Source organism: Triturus cristatus, chromosome 2_2 (assembly GCF_964204655.1).
Source record: "Triturus cristatus chromosome 2_2, aTriCri1.1, whole genome shotgun sequence".
In the NCBI taxonomy this organism is placed as follows: domain Eukaryota; kingdom Metazoa; phylum Chordata; class Amphibia; order Caudata; family Salamandridae; genus Triturus; species Triturus cristatus.
In genome coordinates this window covers 776959122-776978023 of record NC_140582.1, presented here as the reverse complement: position 1 = coordinate 776978023, position 18902 = coordinate 776959122, and positions in this window count along the sequence as shown.

Below are 18902 nucleotides of genomic sequence, written 5' to 3'. Positions count from 1 at the left end.
AACATCATCGCGTATGTACGCACCTCACAACAACATCCTCACGTATGTACGCACCTCACAACAACATCATCGCGTATGTACGCACCGTACATAGGCAATGTAAAACAGCACAAGGAGGGTCTATTCGACTCGCACAACACCACAAAACACGTCTACAGTGCACAAAACATGGAAATGACTGACCTGGCTACATCCAAACAGGCAAACAGAGGGGCAAACTCACAACCCACCCCTTATAACACACCCACCAAAAATTCAAACTGAGGCCCACCCACAAATGGGCCAATAAAAAGGGCCCACACACACAAACCATGAGCCTTTGCAACAGACTCACTGCAGCTAGAGAGCACACACCAACAGCTGCACCCATCCACCTTAACATATACACCTTCACACAACCTCCTTCACACATACCCCCTCTTCACATTCAGACCCACAACTTCACATTAACACCCACACACCCATACCATCCACACCCTCACCCCACACCATGCCCACAGACAAGAATCCAAAGTTCACAAGGGAGGAGCTGGAGATCCTTGTCAATGAAGTCATCAGAGTCGAGCCACAGCTGTTTGGAACATTGGTCAGACAGACCAGCATAGCCGAAAGATCACGCCTTTGGCAGAGGATCGTCGATAGGGTGAATGCTGTTGCACCCATCAGAAGGACCAGGACTGAATGCCAAGCCAGGTGGTACGATCTGCGGAGGGCGGTCAAGAGAAAAATGAACGACGACTACGCCCAGAGCAACATCACTGGAGGATGACCCTGCTTCCATCGGTGGGAGTACATGGACTTGAAGGACTTCCAGAGCCTGGTGAGTACACAAACAACTTACGTAACATGGGGGTAATGGCATCCACACCCCAACTACACAAAATGCACGCAACTACCCCCAAGCCCTCAACAGCCACAACCAGAGTCAAAAACAGCTCTAATGCCAATAACATGTGTATGCCCCATTGAGAAAGCAAGGCCATGCTATGTCCCATGCTACACGAAGCACCAACCCAAGAATGGATGTCCCGTATGGGTGTCACTAAACGCATTGTTGAACTCCAAATCAGACACAATTGCCCTCATCCCATATGGCCCAGGTACATACCCATGCACCATGCGCAATGCTCAGGGATTGGGAAAGTACTGACAAGATAGCTGACACTTGGCCCGGGTGTAGGCTGCACAAGGCCCTCCTGTGACCAGTGCAAACACAAACACCAAGACAACAAGTTCAGATATCTAGGACAGGAACTCACACTCGCTGTCATGACAGCATGCTCCATGGGGGGACAGCTAAATCACCTGGGAGCCCCACTGCCAAATCACACTACACCCACCAGCAGGCCCTGTCACACACACCCTTACACAAGCAGACAACCCCGGGACACGCAATGGATTTACCCACTGTCACAATGGACATGTAACACAACAACACCAATACATAACCGAAGAAGCATCCAAGCCAAAAATCTACATGTCAAAGACTCAGGAGAACATATCAATCTGTCCCTTTGCAACATACCCATCCACAAGTGAACATTGTGGAGAATGCTAGACACATACAACTACCTGGAGGAACAGTGCCAACTTGAATGTGTATGAAACATGGATGTTGCATGAAACAGCATTAACATTGTCTGTCTCTCACACATAGGGCAACGTGATGATTCTCCCCCCAACAATAGGGGTGAACAATCACAGTCCCAGGCTCGGGAGGAACCTGATCCCACTGGCAGCAACGCCTCTCAACACTCCGCGGATGACCCTGACCGACCTGGACCCTCTGGTGTCCAAGCCCCTGCAGCACCTGGTTCAGGAACATCTGTGCCAACCACCACCCCCATTCTTGCCACATCCCAGGAGACACCACGGAGACCTGCCCGCAGTGAACACCTGAGCCAGTCTGACCAGGAGGGACAAGGTGCGCCGGGCACCCAGGAGGAGGCAGACAACACTGCCACTGCCATCCTTCAGGGGGGAACAACCTTTACAACGCAACTTTTACAACGCACTACCATTACAACTAAACTGTTACAACGCGAGTGCATTGACAACGCAGGACATTACAACGCAAGTCTTTACATCGACTTGCACTAGATGGCGTGCTAACATTAGAAATAGTGTAGTTTACTATCCCAACACCTTCCTTACTGTTACGTGGACTGGAGTTGGAATAGTAAATTTCCAACTCCATCTAGTGCAAGTCGATGTAAAGACTTGCGTTGTAATGTCCTGCGTTGTCAATGCACTCGCGTTGTAAAACTTTTGTTGTAACAGCATGCGTTGTAACAGCATGCGTTGTAACATCATACATCCCCTTCAGGGGTCCCGTAGACCCGATGTGCCCACAACGGCAGCCCAGGCTCATGTGGGCAGGGGTGGTGGGAGTGGAGGCAGGCGGAGGCGAGAACCTGACCAGCCAGCTGAAGGGACCGGTATGTCACACATAGCCAACATCATGGACGCATACCGGCGTGACACCAGGGAGTTCAGCCAGGTAGTGATGACCCTCACAGAGATTAAGAACCAGCAGGCCGAGCAATACGCCAGTCAACAAGAACACCAAGGACGGATGGAGGCAAGATGGCTGAGCTCCTGGCGGTGCAAAGGGACATAAGCTATTCACTCCGTCGAATCGCCGACAACATGGGCAACCCTCCCTGTGCCACCAGGCGAAGACCACCACCAGCCACAGGGAGGGAGGAGGAGGATTCGTCTGACGGAGCGTCCCAAGCATCATCAAGGCCTGCATCTGAGGGTCCCCGGAGGAAGGTGGGTCGTCCACGGAAAAGACCGTGAGAGGCAGCGGACCATCCACATCTCCCAGGTCACCTGGCGTGGCACCTGGCCTCCATGTGCGACAGCATCACCTCATTGACTGACATCCTCTGCCACATGGACTTGCTGGTCACAGTCTGACCAATTATGCCAAACACTGTGGCCTGGACTCTGCTGACTTCAAATGCCAAGGATCCCATCTCCCCCTGTGAACTTTGGATTCTATGGTCCCTGTATTGCACCTTTTTCTGTGCACAAATCACGCCCCAGACCTATAATAAATACATTTATAATTGTAATTTTATGTTGCAGTCATTTAGCATGAGTCCACAACATACGTGTGGGGATATGTCAAAGTATGCCTGAGTGTGGAACTAACTCCAGCCATCCATAGACTTGGATATGAGTCCGGTCGAGGACACACATGGGTCACAATGTATCACCAAATACAGACATGAAGCCCAATACTCACCCGTGATGGCCTCAAGCTGCTGAGGGGGGGCTTGCAATACTGCTCAGACAGACCAATTTGCCAGAGTATCATGAAGGTGTAGAGGTCATTGGTCATGTTGAGGTGCCCGGGGAGGGAGTCCCAGGTCTGTTTTGCGAGGTGGGAGAACTATCTCCTGCATGCAGTTTTTCTGTGGATGTGATGAATTGTGGCCAGGGCAAGGTGGGCTGCACAAAGTTGGGCCATCGGGGTGTTGGAAGGCAGACGTCCAAGGTCGGTTTAGGGTCTGGGGTTGTGGACTGCCTCCTGAGTGTGGTTCAGGAGTCTGAAGGTGATCCTGCAGCAGACAGTAAGCCTTTCTAGCTATCTCAGGTAGACGGTAATGTGGCTGGAGCGGGGGTTGTTGAAGATGAGGTGTGCGGATGCACCCTGGATGTGGACAACTTCTCATGCAGTTTTGCTGTTGTTCCTCCGTAGAGGGCGTTGCTGTAGTTGACCCGGCTGGTGTCGTGGACCTGGGGGACGGTCTGTCTAGCCTTGGAGTGGATCTATCTGTGGATCATTTGCGGCATGCGGAGGGTGTTGCAGCATGAGGTACAGATGGTGTTGAGTTGCATGGTAAGTGTGAGCGATGAGTCCATGATGAGCACCAGCTTGCGTGTGTGGCCACTGGGTGCTGGTGCGGTGCCCAGGCCGTAAGGGGACAATCCTCAGATGATGACCTCAGTCCTGTCCAAGTCCAGCCTCAGGTGGCTGATGGTCAGCCTTTCGTCAACGGATCTCATGCCTTCTTGAAGGTTGGATCTGGCAATGGCTGGGTCTTTGGTGAGGTTGAGGAGCAGCTGGGTGTCAATGGCATACGAGATGATGATGAGGTCTTGTGCGCATGTGATGGTGGAGAGGAGGGTCATGGAGACATTGAAGATCGTCATGCTGAGAGATTAGCCCTAGGGCATGGGCCACATGACCCCAGTGTACTACATGCTGCAGGGTGGAGGCCGACTCCCTGGGCCTTGCTGGTGAGCTACTTGGTGATTTAATCCTGGGCCCTCCTCTGGATACCAGTGTTGGAGATGTGTGAGCTGACAGTGTGGTAGCACATGGTGTACAATGCTATTGAGCGGTCAAGGGGGGTGGTCTCACCATTGTTGAGTAGGGCTAAGTTGTAGTTGGTGGTGGCAATGATGACGGTTGCAGTGGTGTGATTACTGTGGAAGATGTTCTGGTGCCGGTTGCCTGGAGCTGTTTGCGCGGAGGAAGTTTATCAGTCGCTCTTTGAGTGTCTTCCTGATGACATTTGCTGGGTAGGGAAGCAGGGTGATGTTCCAGGAGATCCTGCGGTACTGCCATCCGTTGTTGAAGAAGGGCCTGGGTCTCGGAATGCCTCCAGCTCCCATGGAATGTGGCAAACTCAAATGAGACATTCAGGACGCCCTTGATGTGAGCTTCAAGGATGGGGAATGATGTGGTTGAGATGTTGTGTGGGAAGGGGCCTGATGGAAAGCCAGAGTGAATGGTGCACATGAGCCAGGTGGTGTATTTGTTGCTGACGGGAGTCCAGAACCTGAGGGGGGTTTGTCAAGTGGATAATAGTGCTGTCTGCCTCTGTGTGCCAAGGCTGTCGTGTATGGCCATGAGCTTGCAGTGGTAGAAAGTTGCAAGCGATGTGATCTGCCTTGCAAGGGTGGGGTGTCTTTTGGATGGAGATCTGCTGTCAGTCACTCACAATGCTGATGAGCTCCTTGATGTCGTGTGTTTTGGTGCCTCGGCCCTATCTGAAGGATCTCCACTTGTCCTTGCTGATGATATGGTGATGGCTGTGTGTGGCGTTTTCCAGGGCTGTAAGGTAAATGAAGGTACGCTGTGTTGCAAGGTTTGCACAAGAGTCCGGCTCGATCTGTATGAGTCCAGTAGGTCTGCCTTGTCCCAGATGGCTTAATTGTTGTTCTGCTTCACAGGAACGTCCGTCAATGTGGCAAGATTGTTGGATCAGTAGCTGATCCAGTGTGTGAGGTTGCAGGGTGTGGCGGTGGTGTTGGTTCGAGTGTCCCACACAGCTTGTCTGTGGTGACTTACATCAAGCATCTTTGGGGGATCGGTAGCGGGGTGTGGGCCAGTGTGTTACTTGTCGGAGACGTGGATGCAAATGTTGATGGACCAATGTTGGAATGTGGTGTGGTTCTCCTCCAGCAAGAAGTTACTGGCCCCCAGCCACATGTAGCCTGTGGAGGTGAGGGCGTGTGTGCAGATGTACGTGTTGATGGCTTTGCGGAATTGTGGATGTAGGCCTGGAGATCTGTAGATGAGTGTTACTCTGAGGGTTGCCAGGTGGTTGGAGCAAAACCAGATTTGTGACTCAGAGGGTGTACTTGGGAATAAATTGCAATTCATCCTCCGGGATTGTTGTTGCCGTCCCTGCGGGTGATCTTGTATCCGTCTGAGATGGCAATGAAGAAGTTGTGTGCTGAGGATGCTTTTGACCAGGTTACTGTCATGAAGGTGATGTGTGGGGCCATTGTGTTGAGGAGGTAACAGTATCCAATGGCGTGCTTGTGGATGGAGCGGGTGTGGAGTAGGAGGCACATGACTCGGTGGGGCGGTGCTGCAGGTGAGGCAGCAGCAGGCGGAAGGGGTGAGATACTAGGCAAAAAGAAGCACACAAAGACAAGGAGGTCAGAAAGGCACAGTGCAACAGGTGTATGTAAAGGAAGGAGTGTCAGGTTACTCATGGGTCACTCCAAGAAAATGTATGAAGAATCAACAAAAATGACGGCCACAGGAACAGCCAACAAAATGCGGAGCTGTGCACAGGAGACACACCGTCAGCAGGTGTTGACATCCCATCGTGGGGAGCAACCTGCACAAATACATACACAACCAGGTACTTCATTCACAATAGAGATTATTTGCCATGAAGAAATGCATGCATGTTGCAGAGGTACACATACACTCATATGCTCAATCTTTGACAATTATGCCATAGATGATGCATGCAAACTGGCAAGAGATATGCAGTGACAGAGATGAGGCACTTTGGATTGTGCAGAACACCTTTTTTGCACAAACTCACACAAATGGAAATGCATCCATACGAACAGACTCACAGGTCAGTTGACAGAACACATGGGACATACGCTGGCCCCCCCTTCACAACACGGATGTTGTAAATCCCAAAGAACTGGCACATAAGTCAAGGGGATGAGCCAAACACATCCTGCTACACACGGAGATGCTGCAAATCACCAATGAGCCAGTTGTTGTGATGTCCCACACTATTTCCACCCGCAATGTTTCAGAGGCAAGGTTTACGCACATTGATGCCTTCATCAGACTCCACACTCCATTACAGATGACTGTCAAGAAGGGTGACTATCATGTCATGGGAGTGATGCTACATGTTATATGCTCCATGGTGAGAAGACATGTATGCATGGTACCACAACATGCACAGATGCAGTCCCCACACATTCCCAACCCGTACCACCACCAAAAAGCCTTGCTGCAATCCTTACCCAAACTGACATTTCCACATGTCCGTGCATGGAACGCTGATTCAGCACACGTTGAAATCCTCATGAGGAATAGCAGGAGGACAAAGATGATACGGAGCAGACAACAGGCGCAAAAACCTGGGAATGACAGACACACAAGAAGTCACCTAAAACAAATCTCGCCGCACACATGGTCAGTTACGAAACATGAACAATGTTGGACACATGCAAATTCCAAAGTAAGTCTCTCCGCAAAACTGTGTGGCATGACATCATCACTCGAGTGACACATCAGTACACACATCAAAGTCACTTTGCATTCAGTCTGCTGGACACACACATTGCAACACATGCCACTCAATGCTACAAGCTTTCACGCTCACACCCAGTGACTCACCATTATGAGAAGAAGTTGCGTATGAGCTGACTCCGGATATCATCCTCCTCCTCCTCCTTCTCATCACTTGCCTCGTGACCAAGCCCTGGATCCTCCACAGGTGGGTGTTGCTCCTCATCAGGATCAAGGATGAGTGGCACTGCCTTCTCAACGGCCATGTTGTGCAGCATGTAGCACACAATGAAGATTTTGCACACCTTCTCCGGTGCATATGGGAGGGACCCGCCTGTCTTGTCAAGGCACCGGAATCGGCTCTTCAGGAGGAAAAACGTCCTCTCAATCACTCGCCTGGTCTGCCTGTGTGCATTGTTGTACCTGTGATCTGCAGCTGTTCTTGGGTTGCGGAGAGGTGTCATTAGCCATGGCATGTTGGGATATCCAGAGTCCCCTACATGGAAACATCATGTAAATAAGTGGGTCAGGAGACGCCGTAAGAGAAAAGATACCGCAACACACAGGACCAACAGAGTATACCCACCAACAAGACATGTTTGTTCGTTGTGCAGCATCATTTGTGGCACCCTGCTACGCCTCATGATGTAGGCATCGTGTGCTGATCCTGGAAAACGTGAACAGACATGGGAAATCAGCATGTTAGCAAGACACACCACAAGGGCATTTATTGAGTGATCATGTTTACGGTTGTGATAGGCTTGCTCCTGTGCCTGTGGTGGTACCAAAGCCACATGTGTCCCATCAATGGACCCAATGACATGGGGCATCCCTCCCAGGGCATAAAAATCACCCTTGACATCTGTCAACTCCCCAGGAGTAGGAAATTTGATGAATTCATCAAGGTGCTCCAACATGGCTGCCAAAACATCACGCAGGACACGGCTGAACACTGTCTGTGACATCCCACCAACATCAGCTATGGTCAATTGAAACGTACTTGTGGCAAAAAAATGTAGGACTGCCATCACCTTCATCTTTCGGGTCAGTGCAGTAGGATACCTGTGTCGCGGTTGGAGGTGTGGTGTCAGCCTGTCGGTCAAGTCCTCAATCAATCTGTAACGTCGGATGCAGGCACGTTCCCTCATGGCAGCCAAGTCTGGCATTGTTCTTGGTACAGGCGGTGCCCTGCAAGACATGTTAGGAATCATGAAGATTGAGAGTCTGCCAACATCAATGTCAATGAACATAGCACATGCTAAACTGCTACTACACATCAGGTAACTATGGAGTCTGGTGTGTGCAATACATCCAGGACACATATGCCACCTTGCTGGCACTCCTACGAAAAGCCAGATACACCTGTTGATTGTCAAGTCTACATGACAGGCCCTGAAATGAGCTGGGGGGCAAGCCTGAGTGAACAGCCAGAGATATCACCGGATTGACACACATCCACATAGCTGCATTGGAAGGATGTCATCTCATCCAGACAGTTGACTGCAAGGCACACGCACAGGTCACATGGAATGTCAAATGTACATATGACACACATTGCGATGAAGGGGTACACATGACAACAATTAAACACAGCCATTGAGACGACGCACACATGTATGCCTGGGAAAATTAGATGTCCGATGCACACAGACCCTACAGCTGTGGGAATCCACATGTGGCATGTATCACTATTGTACTGGTGCCAACACGGGTACGGGTGAAATGCACCGTACCCCCGCATTCATTGCGTGTGTACGCTTCATTTCACCATTGTACTTGTGCCGTAGGGCTACATGTGAAATGCACCGTGCACCCACAATCATCGTGTGTGTACGCTTCGTTTCACCATTGTACTTGTGCCGTAGGGGTACATGTGAAACGCACCGTACACCCGCAATCATCGCGTGTGTACACTTCGTTTCACCATTGTACTTGTGTCGTAGGGGTACGTGTGAAACGCACCGTACCTGTGTGTGGATTTCAAAATTACATAGGGGACACATAAGGGACAAGTATTAGGCCATAAATGCATGCTGGTTGTCATGTATACTGAGTTTTCAGTTTAAATATATCCATCAGGTGTCCTGGAACAGTCAGTTGGCCAAAAAATACAATGTTGCAAAGTGGTTGTTGACTTGACATGATGCTCAAAATTTGAACGATGCAAATGCGTGTCATAGGTGTATGTTTAAAGGGATTGGAGTAAATGTACGATGCAAATGTGTCTGACCAATCACTATGTACTCCTCACAATGAATGCCCCTCAGCTAGACAGATATAAGGCAACCAGAACCCATGAGAGGGCACTTGCCTGCACAACTTTCCAGTCAACCACATTGCTGCTGTCTCTGCTTCCTCTGGACCATGTCACGTACTGTGGAGAGGGCCCAGCCATTCACCCTGGAGGAGAATGGGGCATTGCTGGATGTCCTCCTCCCACAGTACCCCAAGCTGTATGGGAGACCAGGGGAGCATGTGAGTGCTGACTCCACTACCTTTCCCTATGCACCTGTTGTGTGACTGTCACTTCTGGCATTGTGTCCAGGTTTGATAGACATGCAATATTGTTTAGAGTGGGTCCCGGGGGGGGACATGCTTATGTCTCTCATGCAGAGCATGAGGTAGTTCCTGTGTGCACTCCTCACTTGCATTGTGCTTACTGTGAAATTCACTGCATAGTGCATGACACATTCAGCCTGGCAAATCCTTGGTGGCTTTGTTTCCTATTGTCCTGAGGTGATTCAGTGGTCCCCCCGGTGTGACAGGTGACGGTACCCACAGATGTATATGAGTTGAGTGGACCTGTGGTGAGAGTGTCCAAATGATGTGTACCACCTCATGGACATTGATGTGTGTGAATGTTCCTTGTTATGTGGATGAGTGTCTATGTGAAGTGTTGCACCACAGCTGCATGTTGGAGGCAACAGATCTACCCATCTGATGCGACAAGTAAGCCGTGCTGTGTGTCTGACTTGCAGAGCTGGCACAACGCCTGTGACACCCCACTGGCAAGTGGCAAATGTGCAGAGTGAGGGATGTATCCACTGTTGTGACTGACAGGCGAGTGATCTGTGCCTGGGTGTGTCTGTCTAGTCTGCTGAGGGTGCGTCAGTGGAGTGGGACATGTGACTGCTTGACACGTGCTGGCCGTCAGCCTGCTGTTGCATGTGCTGCACAGTGTGTGCCATGATTAGTGAGTGTGTCACACCCCTCATGCCACCTGTTGACTTTCAATGCCATGTAGTGCATTGGGGCTTGCACACAGGCCAATTTCTTATTGTGAATGATGCAATTCCTGTCAGCATCCTATGCCCTGTTCAACATTTTAAAGATGTTCAAATGTGTGTCTCTTGGACATGGAGCAGGTGTATTGATGTTGTGTCACTTTGTCATCCTGACAGGTAACTGCCTACGAGAAGGGGGTGATCTGGAGGGACATCGTCAGGGCCATGAGATCTGCGGGGGAGCATAGTCGGAGCCTGCCCCAGGTCCGTAAAAGGTGGCAGGACATCCGGTGCTGGACCCGGCGGATCGCCCGGGTCCTGCTGGCGATCGACTCTCCTCGCCCCCACGGCGGGCGCCGACACCTGACCCCTCACATGACCCGTGTCCTGGCGGTGGTATTCCCTGACCTCGATAGGCAGTTACAGGAGAGACTGCAGCAAGGAGGGGGTAGGTACATGGCTGTTTGTTGTATTATGTGTCACCAGCTTTTGGAAGTGCTCTGTAGCCTAGATACACTCCCATAGTTTATATGTGCAGTGCATTTTCTGTTCCCCAATGTCACCTGGTGCTCTTTTTCATCCCTTCCCCTCCTTGACATGTGTCCCCTGGTCTGTGTGTAATCACATTTGCACATGGTCATCTAGGGTGCCAGTAAATCTAAGTGCACATTGCTTTCTGCATCATGTGGGAGGGTGGTCTGTGACTTGTGTTGGTATCTTGCCTGTGCCATGACCTGTTCACTATGTTGGGGGTCCATATTTGTTGGCACTGATGATGATTCTTAACATAGGAGTGTGAGGTTTCAACTGAACACCCTTGCAGCATGCATGACCAATGTGATGGCCTCAGACATGATGTGCATGAGTGTGAGATATGCATAGCGCCATGACGGTTGCTCATGGTACAGTCAGCTCATTCCAGGAACACGGAGCAGTGTGCACACTACAGTCCCCTGAGACACCCTGGCCTCCTAATCATGTATGTCATCTAACACTGTGCACATTCTCTGTGGGTTCAGCATAGGTCTGCCTCTGTGGCATTGGTCCCTGGCCTAGTTTGTATTTTTCTAATGTGTGCTACATGTGTCCACTGGACAGGGATACACCATTTTGCTTGTGCATACTCACACTGGGCAGTGCCTGTGTGGCTATTCACAAAATCTGTTGCTGGTTGTTTGTCACAAATATGTGTTGCCAGCCCCAGGAGGTGATGTTGTGTAAATCTAGCAATTTTAGCTGCACAGTGTTTGTTACCCTGAATAAGAGGTGTCAGTTCTTGATCTGTATTAATCACATTGACTGAGGTATGGGTGGTTGTGCGGGAGTGGCCTACATGGGCACCCCTGATTCTTCCTTCCCAGATCTGACCTGTGTGTGTGAGAATTAGCTGTACACAGTATCACCGTGCAGTGCCTCTGTGATGCTGGCCAGTGCTTAATGTTTGTGCTTTGCAGCCTGTGTCATTTTTTCTACAACATGATTCCTGCTCATTCATTTTTGGCACCTGTGTGTGGTTCAGATGCAACACAGTTTGGACTTTGTGTGCTGACATCTGTGTGGACATTCTGGCTTGCCATGAGGGTGTCTCCACAGTACAGCTATGCTTTTTAACAACCCAATTGCAGGCCCAGTAGCCTATGCATTGTCTTGGGTGTGGACATTGGTGCCACTCCAGATGACAGGCAGTAGGTCATATGTATAGCCAACTGTGTAATCAGGTGACAGATGGCCATGTGACAACTTACATAATTCAAGTTGTTACTTTAAAAATATTGTACCTTTGCACTCACAGCACTTGCAACAGTTCTTCATGTTTTAAATGTGGTAATTTGATGATTTGTGTTGAGAACACTGATGTGCCTGCATGAAAGATGTCTCCCAAGGAAGTGCACACCAAACGACATTTCCACTTTCATGGAACACGCTGGCACCTTTGCAAAGAAGCCACTGTTAGAATTAAATGGTGTTGCAGATACTCCATATACATGTTCCCACAGTGGTCTGGATTTTGTGAGACTCCTTTGTTGTTGGTGATACAAACTAACAAGTCTCAAGACATCCAGACCTCCGTGGCCCCATGTATATGTACTTTCTGCAACACCATTCATTTCTAACAGTGGCTTCTTAGAAAAGGTGCCAGCTTCTTCAATGACAGTGTAAATGTAGTTTTGTGTGCACTGCCTTGTGAGACATATTTCATGCAGGCACATGAGTGTTCTTTTTGTGAAATGGCGATTTGGCACATTCCAAACATGTCGATTGGTAAAGTATTGTGAGTCCCAAGGTACCAACATTTTCTCGTTTTGTGTTCCAAAGAACTTACAGGTCTCTGAGTGTGGTGACACCTTGAGTATTGAGGTGTGTCAGTTTACGTTGGGTGCACCACTACTGTTTCTTTCAGGGTAAACAAGAGGTGGCATGACTTCATTGTATTGCTGTGCTCACCGGTTCACAGACACTAGCTTCTCAGTGTATTTCTCATTCAAGTAGTGGCCTGGTGTTCTGCTCGATTTTCCCGGCCTTCTTGTGAGGCACAATGATTGAATGTGACTTCAGTCTCTTACCATTCAAGCCTAAGGGTTAGAGTAGTGAATGGAGCATATTTACTAGGCACTTCGACATGATTCTGTGCTCTTCCCCATAGATCAGGGCTTGCACACATAGCCTAGGGGATAGATTCGTTAGTATTAGGGATAACCTGTCCTGTAGTGAGGGTATTTCATGGAGCTGTGCTGAATTCAGGCCTGGTAGGCCTCAAACGGGAGAGGCTCCATCTTTCTTTCTGCTCCGGCAGCTTGGGATGCTTCTAGGTCAAAAGTAATGTTTTAGTTATGAGGTGTTATTCGCTTGGAGAGAACCGATTCAGGCCGGCCCTTATCGAAGGATTGTATTTTTCTTCATGCCGAAGACACTACATCAGGCCGGCCGGCTGGGAACGTGTCCTTGGTACGGGGAGGTACAAGAATTTGGTGGGCGGCAGGTTACGGGCCGGAATTTTCCATGAGGAAATGCACCTCTATATTAGTGAAAGTCTGAGGCAGTTACATGTTCAGTCCGTAGGCGGCATCTAGCCGTTAGCAGTAAAGCTACTACTTATTCTAGGGAAGACAGACGCCATCTTGAAGGCGGAGAAGAACCGAGAGACAGATGCTTTCCTAACAGAATAGCCAGAGAGGAGAGAGTAGCCGATAAGGAAGAGGTCCCAGTGACTCGGAGAAGGGTGATTCCAGGCGAGCCGAGGCACAGACGAGAAGGGAGCCTAGATGACCACTGAGTGCAGGCTACATACTACTAAGGTGATGTCGACCCTTTCTTATTAGAGTGTACAACTTAATCTTTCACTTTTCTTTGCAGGTTATGTGTTATATCGTAATGTTATGTGATTGTGTATGTAATGAGTAATAAAGTATCCAGTTTGTAGTGAACCAACATGTGCTGCGTGTTCTTGTATAAGAGGGTAGCCTATTCTTCTAGTCAGCTGCGGCTACATGAACAGATGTTAACCCTGATCAGGTAAGTGGTAACTGAATAAGGGAAAGAGGAGCCCCTCGAACCTGAGAACAGGCTATGCCCGAACTGGCAATCCTTGTGTGATCTGATGAATAGTGAGACTGATTCCCTTTTTGTATGTTATGGTGATCATAGGATGAACTGTCGTATGAGACTGCCGTCTAGGTAGAGAGGTCTGGATTCGTAGGGGATCGCGAGGCCGCCGATTGTGCTGAGACTGTCGTCTGGGCAGAGAGGTCTGGGTTCGTATGGGACCGCGAGGCCGTCACTTGTGATACTGTCGTATGGGCAGAGAGGTCTGGATTCGTAGGGGATCGCAAGGCCGCCGATTGTGCTGAGACTGCCGTCTGGGTAGAGAGGTCTGGGTTCGTATGGGACCGCGAGGCCGCCACTTGTGATACTGTCGTATGGGCAGAGAGGTCTGGGTTCGTATGGGACCGCGAGGCCGCCACTTGTGATACTGTCGTATGGGCAGAGAGGTCTGGATCCGTATGGGATCGCGAGGCCGCCGATTGTGCTGAGACTGCCGTCTGGGTAGAGAGGTCTGGGTTCGTATGGGACCGCGAGGCCGCCACTTGTGATACTGTCGTATGGGCAGAGAGGTCTGGGTTTGTATGGGACCGCGAGGCCGCCACTTGTGATACTGTCGTATGGGCAGAGAGGTCTGGATCCGTATGGGATCGCGAGGCCGCCGATTGTAAGAGGTCTTGGTTTGTATAGTAGGAATCCCCTGTCCTTAGGTGATAGATATATGTGGTTGCAGGATTGTAAATAGGTTCTAGGGAGGGGGTAACGTTCTGGCTGGGTTAGTGAGGCTCTGATGAGCGGGTTCTATCTGATCCGAAAACCCAAGCAGAACACCTGGTGTGTTCTTTTTTTACTTGTGTCTAAGTGGCATAGTGGGTCTACCAACTGGGCAGTACCGGGCTTTCATATGTGCGGAGTAATCTAGCTGTTACTCATGATGCATTGCCTGATATGCACTGTGACCAATTGCTTTTTTTGCTCATGTGTCAGATGTATACAGGTGACTGATGCATTTTGGTTTCTTCTCCTTGCCCACAGCATCATCATCCACAACGGAGGGAGACACCTGTACGGACCTGGAGGAGGGACCTAGCGACAGTGCCACCAGTGCTGTGGAGTCAGGAGGAGCCTGTGGCACGGAGGGCGAGGGGAGTCACCTGTCTGGATACGATACCAGCTACGATGCAGACGGGTCCGACGCTGACCTCCTGGGGGAGGCGGAGGCTGCAACACCACCTGGCAGCATCCCCACATCTGTCCCCGCCTCCTCCGTTACCATCTCCGCCCTCCCAGTTGCTCCCATCCCTTCTGTCCGTGCAGAGGCCCACCATGTCTCCTTCAGCCCAGGCACTGCACCCCCTGCCCCTGTCACACCTGCTGCCCTCAGTGAAGAGTCTGTGGACATATTCCGACAGTTGCAGGTTGGGCAGGCATCGGTGCTGAATGTCCTCCATGGACACACTCAACTGCTCACACAGATGGTGTCATTCATGGAGGGCATGTCAGCAACGATGTCTGACCAATGCAGGATTCTGCGGTCCATGGACTCTTCCCTGACGGCAGCAGTTAATCTCCTGCAGCGCTCCGTCCCCCGCACCCCAGACCCATCCACACTTCCCGCTCCCATGCCTGTCCAACGCACACCCAGACAGTCACAGGCACGCACCCCACCAGACACAGCCAGCACACCCCCAAGTAAGGCAAAGCGCACACCTCTGGCATGCACACTCAGGGGGATGTAGTCACACCCACAGGGTCTGGGGACAGACGACATACACGCAGCCACAGTCACAGTCCGCAGTCCTCACAACCCTGTTCCTCCAAAACCACTCCCCTTGGCTCCCCTGCCAAACTCTCACCCAAGGAGATCTTTCTGGGTGAGCTGGACCTCGCACCCACTGAGCGACCACCCAAACAAGTGGGTGAGGAAGTCCCTGGGCACGGGAGTTGAGTCCCCCACCAGGTCGACCCCCTCCCCCAAGAGCGCTGCACCCCATCCCTCACCCACCACACCCTCTGTTGACCCTGGGGAATCCTCAGGTGCAGGGGTCCGGATAGAGGCACTGGCAGCGGTGTGCAGCACCGAGCTCGCCTCCACCTTCAGTGCTGCCCCACCCCCTGTGGTGGAGACATCCCCCCCTGCACCCGCATCACCTACCCTTCCCCCTCCTGTCCCTGCGGTGCCTGGTCCTGCCACAGATGATGCCCCCCCCCCCCGGTCGACAAACCTCGACGTTCATTTGTGCAGGCAAGCTAGGGGTAGACGCGGTCCCCTACATCCCCCCTTGGACTTGTAATATGGACTGGCCATTGGCCTCTGTAAATAGTCTATTTTTGATAATTTTTTTGTGCTGAATAAAGCCTTTATTTTTACTTTCAACACTATTGCATTTCAGGTACTTGATGTTGGTGCTGAGGCTCCTGGAGTTGGTGTTCTGGTAACGTGTTAAGGTTCTGAGAAATGTTTTTGTATGATGGTCATGAGGGGGACCATGGTATCTGTGCGCCATCACAATGTCTCTGCAAAGAATCATTGGTAGTGTATGTTAATTTTGTTTAGAGACATTGTCCCAAGGAGTGTTCCTTCCTCTGTGGCACCTGACATCTTCCTTGCAAACAGTTGCACAATTGTTGTGCTGACCTGTGTCAACATTTCCTTTGTTGGTGACGCATCCCTTCAACAATGGCCATGCCTGCTCAAGGATGTCTCCCGCTGAATCGTCTGTGCCATCCTTGCTAGTCACTGTACTTGTGTTTTGAGTATGTTGAAATGCCTTCATGGACAAATTCCCCCTTTTCAGAACATGCATGTGTGTAATCACGGCCTACCACACAAATGGTACTTGTTATGCAGGGTATTTGGGCACCTGACTGACAATTGTGGGCATTGTATCTCGGGGACTTCCACCCTATTCCTTCCATGAGAGACAACATCTTGGTGGCTGGACCATCACCTGGACATTCCTATCAGTCCTGGGATGTGCGTGACAGTGTGTGTTCCCTATCTTAGTTTTGTAGGCAGTTACATGACTATACAGTCTTGTGGCATGATATCAGAGTGTGTATTGTGCTGCATCCACCATGGGTGGGTATGCATGTGTTATATGTCCTCACACCCACATGTGGTGTGTCATGCAGTGTGTGAAAGACATCCATCCTCCTGGGAGTGGGACACTGCTGTCAGTGATATGTTGTCATAGTACTTTCATCATAGTCCAAAGTTAGGGATGCGTCCATACCACCATGTAGGTGTGGTCATCTGATAATGATGTACACCCCCCATATCTCTGTCCACTGCTGGGAGTCGTTTGCATCCACCCCATGTCTCTGTCCACTGATGGGAGTCCTGTGCACCCTCCCCGATATGTCTGGACACTGCTGGCATTCATCTGCACACACCCCTCATATTGCAGGCCACTGCTGGGAGTCCTGTCCACCCACCCCATATGTCTGGACACTGCTGGTATTCATCTGCACCCACCCCCATGTCTCTGTCCACTGCTGGGAGTCCTCTGCACCCACCCACATGTCTCTGTCCACTGCTGGGAGTCCTATGCACCCACCCCATATGTCTGGACACTGCTGGTATTCATCTGCACCCACCCCCATGTCTCTGTCCACTGCTGGGAGTCCTCTGCACCCACCCCCATGTCTCTGTCTACTGCTGGAAGTCCTCTGCACCCACCCCCATGTCTCTGTCCACTGCTGGGAGTCCTCTGCATCCACCCCATGTCTCTGTCCACTGCTGGGAGTCCTGTGCACCCACCCCCATGTCTCTGTCCACTGCAGGGTGTCCTGTGCACCCACCCCCATGTCTCTGTCCACTGCTGGGACTCCTGTGCACCCACCCCCATATGTCTGGACACTGCTGGTATTCATCTGCACACACCCCTCATATTGCAGGTCACTGCTGGGAGTCCTCTGCACCCACCCCCATATGTCTGGGCACTGCTGGTATTCATCTGCACCCACCCCCATGTATCTGTCCACTGCTGGGAGTCATCTGCACCCACCTCCATGTCTCTGTCCACTGCTGGGAGTCCTGTGCACCCACCCCCATATGTCTGGACACTGCTGGTATTCATCTGCACACACCCTTCATATTGCAGGCCACTGCTGGGAGTCCTGTGCCCCCACCCCCATATGTCTGGACACTGCTGGTATTCATCTGCACCCACCCCATGTCTCTGTCCACTGCTGGGAGTCCTCTGCACCCACCCCCATGTCTCTGTCCACTGCTGGGAGTCCTGTGCACCCACCCCCATGTCTCTGTCTACTGCTGGGAGTCCTGTGCACCCACCCCCATGTCTCTGTCCACTGCTGGGAGTCCTCTGCACCCACCCCCATGTATCTGTCCACTGCTGGGAGTCCTGTGCACCCACTCCATGTCTCTGTCCACTGCTGGGAGTCCTGCGCACCCACCCTCATATGTCAGGACACTGCTGGTATTCATCTGCACACACCCCTCATATTGCAGGCCACTGCTGGGAGTCCTGTGCACCCACCCCCATATGTCTGGACACAGCTGGTATTCATCTGTACCCACCCCCATGTCTCTGTCCACTGCTGGGAGTCCTCTGCACCCACCCCCATATCTCTGTCCACTGCTGGGAGTCCTGTGCACCCACCCCCATAAGTCTGGACACTGCTGGTATTCATCTGCACACACCCCTCATATTGCAGGCCACTGCTGGGAGTCCTGTGCACCCACCCCATATGTCTGGACACGGCTGGTATTCATCTGCACACACCCCTCATATTGCAGGCCACTGCTGGGAGTCCTGTGCACCCACCCCATATGTCTGGACACTGCTGGTATTCATCTACATACACCCCTCACATTGCAGGCCACTGCTGGGAGTCATGTGCACCCACCCCCATATGTCTGGACACTGCTGGTATTGATCTGCACCCACCCCTATATGTTTTGGCCACTGCTGGGAATCATCTGCACCCACCCACCCACCCCCTTGGAGCAGTACACTGCTGGCCTGGACCTACACACACACCAATATGAAGGTAACATGCAGGGCCAGTCCGTAAGCCCACATTCCTGGCATGTGTACGCCTCGCATCCCAAATGTACTGGTGCTGTAGGAGTACGTGTGAAACGCACTGTACCCACCCAT